Source organism: Bacillus rossius, chromosome 8, assembly GCF_032445375.1.
Source record: "Bacillus rossius redtenbacheri isolate Brsri chromosome 8, Brsri_v3, whole genome shotgun sequence".
NCBI classification, from domain to species: domain Eukaryota; kingdom Metazoa; phylum Arthropoda; class Insecta; order Phasmatodea; family Bacillidae; genus Bacillus; species Bacillus rossius.
Window position 1 is genome coordinate 42,025,039 of NC_086336.1, and position 16,634 is coordinate 42,041,672.

At 36.2% G+C, this 16,634-nt stretch overlaps 1 protein-coding gene across 2 annotated transcripts in view; it reads left to right on the forward strand.

Moving 5' to 3' along the window:
* The window catches only part of LOC134535312 (uncharacterized), a 30,373-nt gene extending 28,930 nt beyond the window's left edge, over positions 1–1,443 (forward strand). For both annotated transcript variants that reach the window (XM_063374380.1, XM_063374381.1), the window contains one exon: positions 9–1,443. The gene's annotated coding sequence lies outside the window, so the exon portion shown is untranslated. The remainder of the gene's footprint in view (positions 1–8) is intronic.
* Positions 1,444–16,634: the final 15,191 nt, after the last annotated feature.

Below are 16,634 nucleotides of genomic sequence, written 5' to 3' on the forward strand. Positions count from 1 at the left end.
TCAAACAGATCCTTTGCCAACTGCAGATGAAAATGCTTGGCTTCATCGCCTGGCCATACCAAGGCTTGGCTTCATCGCCTGGCCGTACCAAGACTCGGCTTCATCGCCTGGCCATAACAAGGCTTGGCTGCATCGCCTGGCCGTACCAAGGCTTGGCTTCATCGCCTGGCCATAACAAGGCTTGGCTTCATCGCCTGGCCGTACCAAGGCTCGGCTTCATCGCCTGGCCATAACAAGGCTTGGCTTCATCGCCTGGCCGTACCAAGGCTCGGCTTCATCGCCTGGCCATAACAAGGCTCGGCTTCATCGCCTGGCCGTACCAAGGCTCGGCTTCATCGCCTGGCCGTACCAAGGCTTGGCTTCATCGCCTGGCCATAACAAGGCTCGGCTTCATCGCCTGGCCGTACCAAGGCTCGGCTTCATCGCCTGGCCATAACAAGGCTCGGCTTCATCGCCTGGCCGTACCAAGGCTCGGCTTCATCGCCTGGCCATAACAAGGCTCGGCTTCATCGCCTGGCCGTACCAAGGCTCGGCTTCATCGCCTGGCCATAACAAGGCTTGGCTTCATCGCCTGGCCGTACCAAGGCTCGGCTTCATCGCCTGGCCATAACAAGGCTTGGCTTCATCGCCTGGCCGTACCAAGGCTCGGCTTCATCGCCTGGCCATAACAAGGCTCGGCTTCATCGCCTGGCCGTACCAAGGCTCGGCTTCATCGCCTGGCCATAACAAGGCTCGGCTTCATCGCCTGGCCGTACCAAGGCTCGGCTTCATCGCCTGGCCATAACAAGGCTCGGCTTCATCGCCTGGCCGTACCAAGGCTCGGCTTCATCGCCTGGCCATAACAAGGCTAGGCTTCATCGCCTGGCCGTACCAAGGCTCGGCTTCATCGCCTGGCCGTACCAAGGCTCGGCTTCATCGCCTGGCCATAACAAGGCTTGGCTTCATCGCCTGGCCGTACCAAGGCTCGGCTTCATCGCCTGGCCGTACCAAGGCTCGGCTTCATCGCCTGGCCATAACAAGGCTCGGCTTCATAGCCTGGCCATACCAAGGCTCGGCTTCATCGCCTGGCCAAAACAAGGCTTGGCTTCATCGCCTGGCCGTACCAAGGCTTGGCTTCATCGCCTGGCCATAACAAGGCTTGGCTTCATCGCCTGGCCGTACCAAGGCTTGGCTTCATCGCCTGGCCGTACCAAGGCTTGGCTTCATCGCCTGGCCATAACAAGGCTCGGCTTCATCGCCTGGCCATACCAAGGCTTGGCTTTATCGCCTGGCCATACCAAGGCTTGGCTTCATCGCCTGGCAATACTAAGGCTTGGCGTCATTACGTGGCTACTTTAATAATTTTGTGTTCAAGCTGCATGTAAAGAACAGTCATTTACACATATATATGAACCCATAAATAATTTTCTAATCCACAAATAAAAGTATGTGTAGAAAAGAAAATTAGATTTTTTTATTGTAATGTTTAGCACACATAATATTTTCTATAGTACATAAATATTAGCTACACTTTGTTTATTTATGGTTATTTCACACTTTTTAGAAACTAACATTTAGAGACTGTCTCATCATGTAATTTTTGTTTTGGATTTGCATTTGATTATATTGTTGGCAATACGTAATGTAATATATTTACTTTTTATTTAATTGCCTGAAACTCTGTTATTTAATCACTACATATTAATACTTAGGTTATAGTTCACACAAAATTAAAATAGTGAGAGGTGAGCTATGTTGGTACTGGTTACAACATACAGTTTTCAAGCTTTTTTAAATTAAAATTTTGGCATGCTATCTCTTTAATTGTTTTTTGCTAGCAAATTTATTTCATTTGTTTTTATTGAGTTAAACTTTGAAATAGTGTATGTTCTGTTGTGTATTTGTTCTCTTAATTTTTTCCAGAACTTCATTCTGTATTTTGTGCATTACATGTTTTCCAAGTTTCTTAGTACATAATGTTTGCTTTAGATTATGATTTAGTCAAGCCCTATTCTTTGGATAAGTGATTTGTATGTAATAATGTTATTTTAAAAAAGCCTAATTACTGTGATTATGGAATTAAGCATTACTAATGTTTATCTATGCCAACAAAACATTTTTTTACCAACAATTAACAATAAAATCCATTCTTTTTCTCAGTAGGACAACATAAAATTATTGAATTTCAGTATTTTGTTAAAAAAAATTGTGTGTTAACAGTGATTTTTGGACATTGTGATATGTTGTGATTAAATGCCTATAGATAGTATTGATACCATGCCCCAAGGAGTATAAATACAGGCCTGTCACTGCGCATCTATCTCTGTCTCTGTATAACAATTTGCTGACGTCACTCCGGAGATAGATTATATGGTTGGTATAGGGAAATGTACGTTAAACGGTGTTTACTTTTTTGAAACTGAGATTATCAACATATATATCATGTTTATGGCATTTTGATTTCCATTTAAGTATTTTAGAAGACATATTTGATACCTGTAATTAGTTTTATGGCCTCTTTTATGCCTAATTAAGTTTGGTTGGTATAGAGAAATGCACGTTAAACTTTGTTTATGTTATTTGAAACGGCGATCATCAATAAATGTTGCGTTTACATCTGTTTGATTTCTATTGAAGTAAATTAAAAGTCACATTTGATACATGTAATTAGATTACATATATCATGTATGTCTAAATAGTTCAGTGTTTTTAAAGAAACATTTACATACAACAAGTTTGACTCAAGTAAAGCTATAAATTTGTTGCATTATGCATGAATTCCAATTAATTGTTTCTACGACACGAGTGCCAATTGTTGGTAAATATATACATAACAATCATTTATGTAAATTAAAAAAAAACACTTTGTAGTAAAAAGTTATTGTGCGGAAATATAAGGTTGTAATTCTGTATGTAAAAAAAATTAATTACTTGACTTATTTACCATCTTCCAAAAGTCACTTCTGTGAAAGAAACCAATGTTAGAAACTGAATACTTATTTTACTTGCGACGGGTAAAAGTTCCGTATTGCGTATCCAGGTGTCTCGAGATATACCTATGATCCTAATAGCATGGTCCTGTACAGGGTCATGCCATCAGGATCATACCATCAGAATTACAGGGTTAACTTGGATACGCAATATGGAACTTTTACCTTTAAAAAGTTCTGACTTATTTTTCTTGCGTTTTAACTGCAATTCTTCTACCATGCTTCCCTAACTTATCTTAAAATCTGCAGCATGTAACCTATCACTATTTAAAAATAATGCTATTTTTTTTTACAGAAGAAGGTCACTCTTATTTACTTTATTTTTATCCATTTTACCATCCAACTGTTTTCACAAAATGGTATAGAACCCTCAAAATAATACTTTAAAAAAATGTTTAGTACTTCATGTCATTAGTAATGTTAAATTTTTAAAATTTTCTTACCTAACCTATCCAAATATTTGTAATAATTTATAGTATTTTTAATGCATGTTGCTTAACATAACCAAAAGTTCATACCGTTTTACAGTGTTTGAAATAAGACTCACCTAATCCAACCAGTCATGCGATCTAACAGTACCTATTTTAAATGCAGCTAACAAAACCTAACCAGTCCTTTAGTTATTTTACAGTATTGTAGCTAACAGAACATGGTAACCAAATATTATGATTTTGACTTGACTTGTACATTAACATAAATTTATAATTTCATTGATTGGAATATTTGTTTTTAGTTTTGAATCAATATTAAGGGACATGTTTATAAGCCTTTCCAAGTTAATGTAGGTTCGTTAAAATACTACAAGTAAACATGTTCGTAAAATCATGTGGTAATAGAAGATCCGTTTGTGTAAACATCAATACAAATAACCGCTAACCGGTACATCTATCCGATGCCCGTTAAAAGATTGTGCGCCAACTGAAAAAAAAAAAAATTGCTCAACTTTTTAATAAAAGGCTCAAACTAAAACTTAAATGCATTTTATCATCAGTCGCCTTAAAAAAATTAATTTTACAATTAATTTAACCCTACATACCTTGCTTTGTGATGAACTATTGTTAAAATTAGTCTTTTTACGCGAATATAATGACATTTGGCATTGTATCTTCAATGAATACAAAAGACATTTTACTGCCTGCTTGTAGATTATATTGAGTTGCATTGTATTATTTAAAAAAAATCTTTACTGGGGTTTTTATTTGCAGTGACATTCACTGGAGTGACAAAATACCCTCTAATAATAGCAATGTACTAATGCATGTCTTTAAAATATGCTAACAGGTACTACTACCATATTTCAGAGCAAGTAGATACTACAGTAAAACTCTGTTATAATGTTCCTGCTTACAATGTTGTATTTTTTAAGTTCCAACATTTCCCCCATAAGGACAATGTATTTATTTCCTGCATATAACGTTCATAAATAGTGTAATTTCCTGCTAATAATGTTTGTTTTCTAACATTCATAAATGGGGAAAAAATGTTATAAAACCAAATTATTCCAACTTTTATGATAAAAAGTTTACTTTACAATTTATGTATGTATATATGTTTACAATCACTGTCATACAATACATGAAGTTTGTTAAAATACAATTTTATGCAATATACTGAAGGTAAACAATGTTCATAGTTACGTGTTAGTTGGCACCCTTAGTCAACTCTTCTTTGCAATTCCAGTGGGTATTCAGATGCACGTACATAGTCCTACGATATTTAAGTTGCCAAATATTGTGTGAGGGCATAACTAAAAGTGTTTTCTATTGCTTACAAAGAATTTAATTTATTTCATTCATATGTAGGAATCCCAAAATTTTACATTTTCAGGTGGCGAAGGAGTAGACGTTCTCACTCTTAATGTCATCATCACGATGCACGAGACAATTTTACAAAAATTTGGCAGTGTATCTTTAAAGACAAATAAAATTTAACCAGGGAACAAGACGAAGTTGAAAAACAGTTTGCTTGTTTCAGAAAATTCTTGTATCAAGTGTACTATCTTTGGTTTTAACATTACATTTGTTTACATAGCTTGGTGAGTCCATTGGTACAAACCTCAAACATTGTTAATTGCTAAAATGGGATTTCTTGCTTATAACGTTTTCCTGCTTATGTTTTTTTCTTGTGCTCCCTTGAAAAACATTGTAACAGGGTTCTACTGTATAGCAATTTTATTATTAAATACCAAAATACTCATAACAAAAGTGTATTACTGCTGCAATTTGTGCATCATATTTCTATTGTAATTTTTTATTACATCTTTAGAAAAAAAAAACCAATAGTACTCACAAACTGGTACATGCAGGTAGTAAAGCAACATACATAGTTACAAGGTAAAATTATTAATCCATACACATCACACATACATTCATTAAAAATGTTAACGGTACTCGTTAATCCAAGAGAAGAATGCCAAGGCACTACGATTGTGTCATTTCAATTTCAAGTATTCCTCATTATTTGAGTGGCTTACATGACTTTTATGTTCTGGAGGATATCTATTCTTTTCATTGTCGTGTGAAATTTTTGTACAAGGTGATATATTCATTTTTTCTATTTGATCTATTGTTTAAATTAACATCAACTGAAATGTTTCTTGGTGTGATTTTTTTTGTATGGAAAGGTTCTATGTTTTATCTTGTTTAATTTTACTTATTGCACTCAACAGTTAGGATTTTCATGTTTGTCAATTATGTAAAGAAAACCATCGTACTGATATATTATTTTATCAATAATTGATAAGAATGTACCCTGATGTTAATATGCAGATGCTGTACGTAGACTTATACATTGTATATGGTTAATTAGTCATATATATATATACCATGTTATCAAATTTTCCTACTGCTGAATGTTTGATCCTGTTTTATTCTTTAAATATCTTCACTTAAGTGTTCATTGCAGATGCAAGTTTCTATACCTAATTCTATCACAACAATTTTTTTTTCTGAAAAAATGCTATGTTTTGTATTAAAGATGTATTAATAATAAACGTAATCCAATTATTATTGTATGAAATAATTTATTTTGTGTTTACCTGTGCCACTGCCAAATTATTTCAATTGTGCAATTGTATCACGTACAATACAGTTGAAAAATCATGAGCCCAAAATTTTTATACTTAAAGAATCAGAGTATCACCAATTGAAGAAATATTCATTCTTACATGTATAATAAAGAATAAAATAACAATTATATCATTTAAAAGTACATAAGTATAACTTCAGTTTGTGATTGTGCTAGGAATGTATTTAAAAATATATATATGCTAGGTATATGCTAATGTATAAATACTACATACACATGTATGTATATATAAACATATTTGTATATCCTTAGATGTATATATATATTTATATATATAAGTATACATTTTATATGTAAAAATATATATTATATATTTCCAAATATATAGGTATATATTTTTACATAAAACATGTAAGAATAGAATACAATACAAAAGGTACTAATTTCAAATTTCCCGCCATGAAATCAATTTGAATAGCCCGCCCTACATCCGCCATCTTGGTTAGTTCATGACCCATCCTCCGGGAGCGCTAGTGGACTTTGTCAATACTTTCTCTATGAAAGATGATATCTATCTATATAATCTTTTTGTCTATGCTCCGGCCAGTCCCTCCAGTCCAGTCTGTCTCACTCCAGGGGGCAGGCAAGCGGCCGACAAGTTTCGACGGCTACTGCGCATGACGTCATCTGGCGGCCAACTTGACTTGTCTCTCCGCTCGGCCAACACGCTCGGCCCCTATTCAGCCAGCTACTGTGGTTTATTTTACCTCATTGGTGACAGCGGAATGTACAATGTTGAACCGGCCGACAACGTTGCGAACTATCACAAATACATTTTTTACTTAATTAATTCAATTATACATATGAGTTTTTCTGAAGTAGTTAGAACTTGCATTAACATGTAGGCCAGTCAAACGTGTTACAAAAATTACTTACCAAAGTAGAACTTTATAGTAAACAAAAAAAATTATGAAAGAAGTATACATTTATGAAACACAATTTTTTTTATTTGAACACAACAATACCTGGGAAACATAAAAAATTAACAAAAATATTTATTATTTTCGACATATGCATTCTCACGGAACAAGATAATGCATTTGTCGCGGTTGACACTCCCGGTGTCACACCACCACAAGTTAGACACCCGTCTGGGAACAGCCTTCAACACTCCAATCTTGTTTATCTATTTTAACTTATTATTTTGCACGCTGCTCCGAAAAACGAGTGCCCCAAACTTCATAAATAAATTATTCAAAAGGTTTTTAGAAAAGGAAGAGAACAGATTAATAGTATTTAAAATGAAAAGAACGTAATTACTTGAAATGTGAAAAACTTTAATGAGACCATTTGCGCATGAGCATGGTAAGGAATTTAATTTACGACCAAATATCAAAAAAATTACAATTATATCTAACACCATTTGCCCTATAAAGTTACAGAGGCTTTTAATATAGCCACGTTTTAATATATACCAATAAATAATAAATACTGCAATAAACGCATAAATAAATTCAGACATTGATCCAAAAACCGTTCTAAAAATATATATATATATGTATAAATAATAAATTACAATACTATTCTAATAAAAGTTAGTGAAAATTAATGTCTCTCTAAAACATCTTGATTACACCCGGGTGATTTTATTTTACGGCGCTTCATGGCATGCTTGATGGAAGGTTCGGTAAAAATGAGTACGAGGACGCAACATACACTCGACGTGGGAATTAGGGTCTTTTGGCAAAAGTCATTTTTAAATTGTTCACTGTTATGGTAGGCAAAGTTTATATCAACGCCCCGGGGTCACAGGGGCAAAAGTTCGGAGCCGGAATCACTTACTTGCATTGAACGTTGTACGTCGCATCCCACCCCGGACCTCCTGGCCCGGAGTTTAGCCGGCTGTACTTTAGCACACATGCTAAATGCTTCATTAACGAAAAATGTAGCGTGGACTCTTCATCCTCTTGGCAGCACCCGCCACAATCTAAGTATTTCCCGAAATTCAATATACGTCAGCTGATTTATGTTAAAAAATATTCACGAGTTCCCGCCAGCCCAATACCACAGGCCATCACCGCGCTCGTCACGCCCGAAGCGCATATACGTCCACCACGGCGATCAGCTGACGACTCCCTCATACAGCTCATTCCGTCCCTCTTGACGTATTTCCCCCACCACCTTATTGCCTTGGAACAGTCCATTTCAATCTTCACGGAGGGGGAGCGTCGTACATCGTATTATGATTCAAAGTCCAAAACGATATAATTAAATATCAAGAAACTAAACCATTTCAAAAAAAATAATATAAAAACATATTTAAAAATAAGATTAACAAAACTTATAAAAGACCAATACTTATAAAAAAAAAAGGAAAAGGGCAAATACTAAAACTAAAATTACGTCACAGCCATAATTCAACATTAATTAAAATAAATATAAAATCAAGTGGCCATGCCACTTATGGCCACAAATCTCCCCGGCCAAAAAAAAATCTAAAAAATAGTAACTAAAATACATAATCTTACAACTACCTATGTTCCACGTAAGTCTAGAACACTTAAAGCAACATATAATAAGGCAAGTAAGAAAATTAGAGTTCGAAAGGAGAGTATTAGAAACAGTCTCAACAGTCTCAAGGCACAATTAGGATGCTTCACAAGATAGAACAACACGTAATTAGAACACACTCGTGGAACAGGTACAAGTATGGTAAACTTAAATCAGTAAACTAAACAAAATTTAATAAACTTTTCCTAAACTTACATACTGCTCACAAAAATCTAAATAGGGTAGGGTGGGGTTATTTGAATCAAGGGGCTATTCGGATCAAAATAAGCTTATGGCCTGCTGGGCCTAGATCCTGATGCACCAGCAACGTCACATTCGAGCTTGCGTTTTAGAAGGAATATGTTGAAATATGTTCTGAGGAATTATTTTGATTGCGCTATTTAGAAGCCTTCTAAACTGCATTTGAATCTGTACAGGTAAGTGGTACTTTCCCTTGTTTTATACTCATGTATTTTTCTCTATGCAGAATATAAGGTCTGACGTAAAAATAAGTATTTCCTCAAAGTTTCTCTCTTCAGTGGTTACAGCGCCATTCTTTCTACGCATGCTTATGATACAACTTACGCGATTTGTTGATTTTTGGAGGAACTACTAGCCCTTTTCGAAAAGTAATCACAAGGGGCTATTTGAATCATTTTTAGAGGGGCTATTTGGATCAGCTTTGTTCGGACGTAGCACGACATCTTTATCGAGTTTGCGCTGCAGTTTGTTATCTTTCGTGGAATAATGAGTTTAAGCAGTTTACAGATAGCCACTGTGGCTCTACAAATTTGATACATTTATTCGAAAACACTACCTACATCGCGAACTGCGCTGAGTGAAGTGTGTCTATCAGTGTTTTGTGTGTTTTTAATGATGCTGTTTTGACCTAGGATTACGTGAATAAATTTTTGTATGTTTGTAATATCCCAATACACACATTTAGGTTAAAATAATTCCAACAAAATTCAGAGCTATTTGTAAAAAATGAAGGTGGGGGTTAAATGTTTTTAATTTTTAAATGGGTTTAGTTTATACATGCGTGCAAGTCATTAAATTAGTTTTGTTTGCTTTTACCATGCTATAATTTAATGTGCGATACTTTTGGACTGGTTGATAGCATTTGAAAAACAATATTCAGACCTTTTATCAAAGATTAAAGTGATTAATTAAAAACTCTTTTAAAAAATGCAAATTTGTTCTTCCAGTTTTAACTTGCAAGCATGGCTTTACTAGAACTGGTATGGATACTCGCATTGACCCTACCTACAAACGCTGTCGAATTTGCCTCCTTATTAAATGATTTAGTTTCTGGTAATAACCCTAAGTGCCAATAGTGTCCAGACCTGCTTTTCTAAGACTGTATGCTGATTTGTAACATAATATTACCAAAATCTGGAAAAAAATGTTTTCCAATTGTTTTCCGATGGTGAGAAAATATAAATCGAAGGATGTGTATTTGAAGTGGAAAGAAGAAGATATGAATCAGGCCGTAGCAAGCACACTACAAGGACATCTGAGTTTACATGCAGCATCTTATCATTTCAATGTTCCATTCACCACACTTCAGCGACGAGTTTCACAAGGTAAGGACAAAGCTGCCAGGGGCGAAGAAATTACCCACATCAGACCCAAGGCTATTGTACATCCAACAATTTTTTCAGATGCACAAGAAAGGGATCTTGTAGAGAGATTGAAATCATTGAGTGCGCAAAGCAGTTTTCCAATTTTCAAAAATTAATAACATTACTGTTCCTTGGAGTGACTAAGTGAAAATGGCCGGTAAAGACTGGTTTATGGGATTCATGAGTCGCCACAAAGATAGCATTGCCCTAAGAAAACCTGAAGGTCTATCAAAAGCACGAGGAATGGGCATGAATAAGCATGCAGTTGTCAATTTTTATGAATTGTTGAAAGAAGTTCAAACCAGCAATGGGTTTCAGGCCCAGCCTCAATCAATTTATAATATTGATGAGAGTGGTTTCCCTATGAACAACAAACCAGCTAAAATAATCAGTGAAAAGGGCAAAAGAGAAGTTACTTCACTGACAAGTTTGGAAAGAGGCGAGAATGTTACTGTGGTCGCATGCTGTAGTGCCAGCGGGACTTTCATTCCTCTGTTTGTAATATTTAAAGGACAAAGGATGCGTGAAGAATACAAACAAGGCTTTCCACCAGGTACCCAGGTTACTATGTCTGAATCAGGGTGCATCAATGAAGATCTGTTCATCGCATGGCTTGAACATTTTGAAAACAATCGTGTCAAAGGAAAATATTCTAGATGGCAACATCTCCCACCATTCGATCGGGTGTCTAAATTTTTGCACAGAACATCAAATTGAGCTTCTTTGCCTACCACCTCACACCACTCATATACTACAACCACTCGACAGAATTTTCTTCAAGCCTTTGAAGACATTTTATCACCAAGAAGCTACTTCCTTCATTCACACCAATCCCACAGCATCGATTAACAAATTTGTTTTTGATGGTATTTTTAATCATGCCTGGAGGAAGGTTGCCACTGTAGGCTATGCAGTTAAAGGATTTGAGTGCACTGGACTGTATCATTACAATCCTAACCGAATACCCGACCACAAATTCCTACCTTCAGAAACTTCTGGCCCTGAACAAAATGAAACTCCTTCGTCCTCCAATCCAGGACCGTTCCACACAACAGCAGGCCCTTCAAATGAAACACCCATTCCTTCCAGTACAAACGTACAATCTCACCAATTGACTTGCTCTGAAATCAAATATTCAGAAGTTTTACCATCTCCAGTTAAAATGGCGCCAAAGAAGAGAAAAATTAACAAAAAAAGAATCATCACCCGAAAATATGAAGGAAAGGAAGGAAGGAGCAAAGAGAAAACTGTTGTTGGAAGAAAAAATAAATAAAAGAAAATCACGAACATCAGAAGCACCAGCGACATGCCAAGAAAAAGTTAAAAAATATGTGAGGAAAATCTGTAATGATTCCAGTGACTCAAGTGATGTCCCATTTTCAGAAGACGAAGAAAACACACCATGTGGTTTCTGTGGAGTCCGGTATTATGACACCAAATCTCAGAAGAAGGGAGATTGGGTATAATGTCAAGAGTGCAACATTTGGTATCATGAACACTGCGTATGAGCTAGTGGAGAAAAACAATTTAAGTGTGGAAAATGTGATTAAAGTACACATAAAAAATTCATAATTGTATGATCATGAGTGTTTAAATCCATTTTAACAGTTGTGTAAATATTGAAATTTCATTTTAAATTTCTGTAACCTTTTATATTTTAATTTTATATAAGTTTTTAGGGGGAAAATTCTGATCCAATTAGCCCCACTTCCTGATCCGATTTACCCCTCCTTTTCAGAAAAGTGCATTATTTACGTGGCAATCTGTTTTGTGGTGTGTTTAAAGTTATATGGCATTTTTCAAATCTTATATTGTATTTTCTTGTTAAGAACACATAGAAGCACTGTAATTTCAGTGCCTAACTAAAAATAATTAAATAGAAGTCTTGCAATTTGAGTCAAAAGTTGAAATGATTCAAATAGCCCCACCCTACCCTATTATCTTGTTTAAGTAGCTATCCAACAAGATTACATTAGGTGTTATTTTGGTCATCCCCCTTTTCCGCGGCCTCTTTATTATTCAACCATTTAAAACACCTATTTTTTAAATGCCCTCTTTTGCCACAAAATTCACATTTGATAATTTTCAATTTCTCGTGACATTCTCTCGCTAAGTGTCCTAACTTATCACACTTAAAGCATTTAACATTTTTTTTATAACTATTCCTATTGCCTCCATCCCCGGGCCTTTGCGTGTGTTCTCGTCCATTAGGCGTCTTGCTACTACCAAGACCTTCATACTCTTCCTGCGCACTTTTTACATTATCTACTTCTATAGCCCAACCAGCTAATTCATTAACCTCGTTGGGTATCCTAATAAATGAACACTCCCTTCTCACTTGGGGACACATATTCTCCATTATTAAACTAATAAGCTCCCTCTCTGACAGCTTTACCCCAATAATCTTAACATGCCGTAAAATATCTTGTACAAAATTACTCGTGCTTTCATGCGGCCTCTGAAACCGCCACACGTATTTATCAAGCAACAACTGCTTTGCCCGCCGGGAACACAAATTCTCCCACAACATCTCCTTTATTTTCTCCCAACTCCAATTATCAGATAATCCCTTCGCCAAAATTTCACGTGCCACGCCTGAACATTTTCCCATCACACATTTAATCAAGTTGTGATCTTTAATTACAAATTGAGAATCTTTTAATTGCTCAATCGCTAGGCAAAATTCAATTAATTCCTCCGCGCGTCCAGAAGTCAATCCCGGGATATGATCAATACTTTCTAAAAAAATTTTTTTCTCTACTTGAAAAACTAGATCCTTTTCCCCTACGCTTTCCCCGTTATCTTCACCAACATTACGGCCCTTAATATGATTGCTCAATTTCTTTCTTAAGACATCGATATCCTCGTCTTCACCAAAAGCTACCCCAGCCGCTTTCAAATTTACTGCCACCTCCTCCTTACGGAGTTTGTAAATCCAGGAGGTCGCCATGCTCATACACAAAATAGTCGCAAATACTATTAGAAATCTGCTCTTCCCAGCAGAGTGGCGCACTTTGTCGCGGTTGACACTCCCGGTGTCACACCACCACAAGTTAGACACCCGTCTGGGAACAGCCTTCAACACTCCAATCTTGTTTATCTTTTTTAACTTATTATTTTGCACGCTGCTCCGAAAAACGAGTGCCCCAAACTTCATAAATAAATTATTCAAAAGGTTTTTAGAAAAGGAAGAGAACAGATTAATAGTATTTAAAATGAAAAGAACGTAATTACTTGAAATGTGAAAAACTTTAATGAGACCATTTGCGCATGAGCATGGTAAGGAATTTAATTTACGACCAAATATCAAAAAAATTACAATTATATCTAAAACCATTTGCCCTATAAAGTTACAGAGGCTTTTAATATAGCCACGTTTTAATATATACCAATAAATAATAAATACTGCAATAAACGCATAAATAAATTCAGACATTGATCCAAAAACCGTTCTAAAAATATATATGTATAAATAATAAATTACAATACTATTCTAATAAAAGTTAGTGAAAATTAATGTCTCTCTAAAACATCTTGATTACACCCGGGTGATTTTATTTTACGGCGCTTCATGGCATGCTTGATGGAAGGTTCGGTAAAAATGAGTACGAGGACGCAACATACACTCGACGTGGGAATTAGGGTCTTTTGGCAAAAGTCATTTTTAAATTGTTCACTGTTATGGTAGGCAAAGTTTATATCAACGCCCCGGGGTCACAGGGGCAAAAGTTCGGAGCCGGAATCACTTACTTGCATTGAACGTTGTACGTCGCATCCCACCCCGGACCTCCTGGCCCGGAGTTTAGCCGGCTGTACTTTAGCACACATGCTAAATGCTTCATTAACGAAAAATGTAGCGTGGACTCTTCATCCTCTTGGCAGCACCCGCCACAATCTAAGTATTTCCCGAAATTCAATATACGTCAGCTGATTTATGTTAAAAAATATTCACGAGTTCCCGCCAGCCCAATACCACAGGCCATCACCGCGCTCGTCACGCCCGAAGCGCATATACGTCCACCACGGCGATCAGCTGACGACTCCCTCATACAGCTCATTCCGTCCCTCTTGACGTATTTCCCCCACCACCTTATTGCCTTGGAACAGTCCATTTCAATCTTCACGGAGGGGGAGCGTCGTACACCGTATTATGATTCAAAGTCCAAAACGATATAATTAAATATCAAGAAACTAAACCATTTAAAAAATAATAATATAAAAACATATTTAAAAATAAGATTAACAAAACTTATAAAAGACCAATACTTATAAAAAAAAGGAAAAGGGCAAATACTAAAACTAAAATTACGTCACAGCCATAATTCAACATTAATTAAAATAAATATAAAATCAAGTGGCCATGCCACTTATGGCCACACATTCAAAAATTTTTACTACACAAAACATAAAGTTTATGTTCAACTCCGTAGAAACCTTGACAGCCTATGTGAAAGTAGTGTACCATTTTCAACAAAATTAGTTAATAAATTTTTTCATTTTGATTATTTCTTTCCTCTTCTTGTCCTTTTCATTTTTGTTCTTTATATTCAAATGCTTGATGCGTATATACGTCCTTGTCCTTACGAAGCAGTGAACAACTTTAAAAGGTAAGGTATTCCCTATTTCTTTCATAATTACACCTGTCAAAACATCAAATATATTTTTACCAGTGGAAAATAGTGGACCATGAAAATCGTTGAAACATTTTTCTGCGACAGAAATTTTTTCAAGAAATTCATTTTCGGGATTTACTAAGCCTCCCGCAGATTGCGTAGCAATAAAAGAATTTTCCGTTGTCAATTTCACAGAGCCGAGCTCAGGATGTGCATTTCTGAAGCGGTGAGCAACATAGCCTGCAATGTATTTTAACCCTTCGTTCCTTATCGAATGTTCCGTCAATTCAGAATGTTCATTGTGTTCGAAAGGAAATTCCTCTACACAGTCACTTGCAGCTAAAGTTTCCATTTGCAGCTTTGATGCTACGTCAAATTCTCTTTGAAGTAATAAGTTGTTACGTTCACCCACATATTTTTCTCCTTCGCAAACATGAGATGCGACCTCAAGCAAGCACGATTCTTCAGGTATCTCATTGGTATTTTGTTTCTCAGAAAAAACTGCAGCAGAATGCTTACCAAATACATAGTTTCTTAGCCTGTATTTAAACTCTACTGGTGATGGATGTGTATTTTGATGGCCCATTCCTCTGATATATGAAAAAAAGCATTCTAATACATCTTGATTAAGTTTAACAGTCGTGATGTACCGAACGTTCAGTGACTTATTTAAGTAGGCGAATAAATCTTTTAAAGATTGATTGTTTATCTGAATTCCTTTCTGAAAAGGCAATTTATGTTTCCCACCTATAAGTCTCAGCAGTTCGATTGTGTTTGTCATTTCACATAAAATCTTATCCTGATGAACCAAACCTTTCCCGTATGCAGTTTGTGGAACAGAAGAATTAAAAATGTCAAACCAGTCATGAAATAATTTGAGAAAATTTGATGTTGGGATCACACTAGTGTCAGGTTCAATAAGGTTATTAGCATGTGCATACTTCAGTGAATACGAAACCGTGTTTGAAAATAATTGTGCAGCAATTTTGACTTTCTGCCTTCCACTCCCTTGGACATCAAGATGATTTTGGGTCAGTTTCGGTGCTAATTTTAGATCATGTGTTGATTTGCACAGTAGCTTTTCAATAGATGTTTTATCAATAACTTCTGACTGAAGGACGTAGCCTTTATCAATGAAATGATTTCGTGCTAGTTTTAATAAATGTGGCGCATCATGAAAAACATAAACTAGCCTGGTGCTATCATGAGGGTTTTTAAATGATGTGTTGATAGGAGATATGCCGAGTTGCTTCCAAACAGCTAGATTACCTCCTCCCATGTCGCTTACTGCCGCGCAAACTTTGTAACCGCTTTCTTCTAAACACACGATCACTTTCTTCAGTGTTGTTTCAGACATGGGTTCGTCAAAATTATAGTAAATAGGTTGTTTCCAGTTACTCAAGAGGCCACGAGCCATTACAACTTGTACGTAATTGTAAGGACCTAGAATCTGTTGCTCCTTCCTGTCCATACATATCTGATTACTAATTTTCATCTCATCGAAAGAAATGACAGTGACTTTATCAAAATCTCCAAGTTCCCTGCTCTTGCATTTCATCAAAGCCACAACATCGTATAAAATGCCCGTGTTACAATCTAACTGCGAAGCCCACTTCCGTAGAGTACTTAAATCAGGTAATGGAAATTTAAGCTTGTTTCTAAGGTATCGATATGCTTTCGCACTTACACTCTTCAAAGAAATGGCAGCAGCAATATCGTCCGCAGACCAACAAATTCTTCGTTTCTTATTCTGTAAAATCAAACGAATCTGTCCCGGAGTGAAAAATCTCCCTAACATTTCCTGCACTTTAATATTAGAATCAGTGTGCAGTGTTTTAATTGCTTCCATT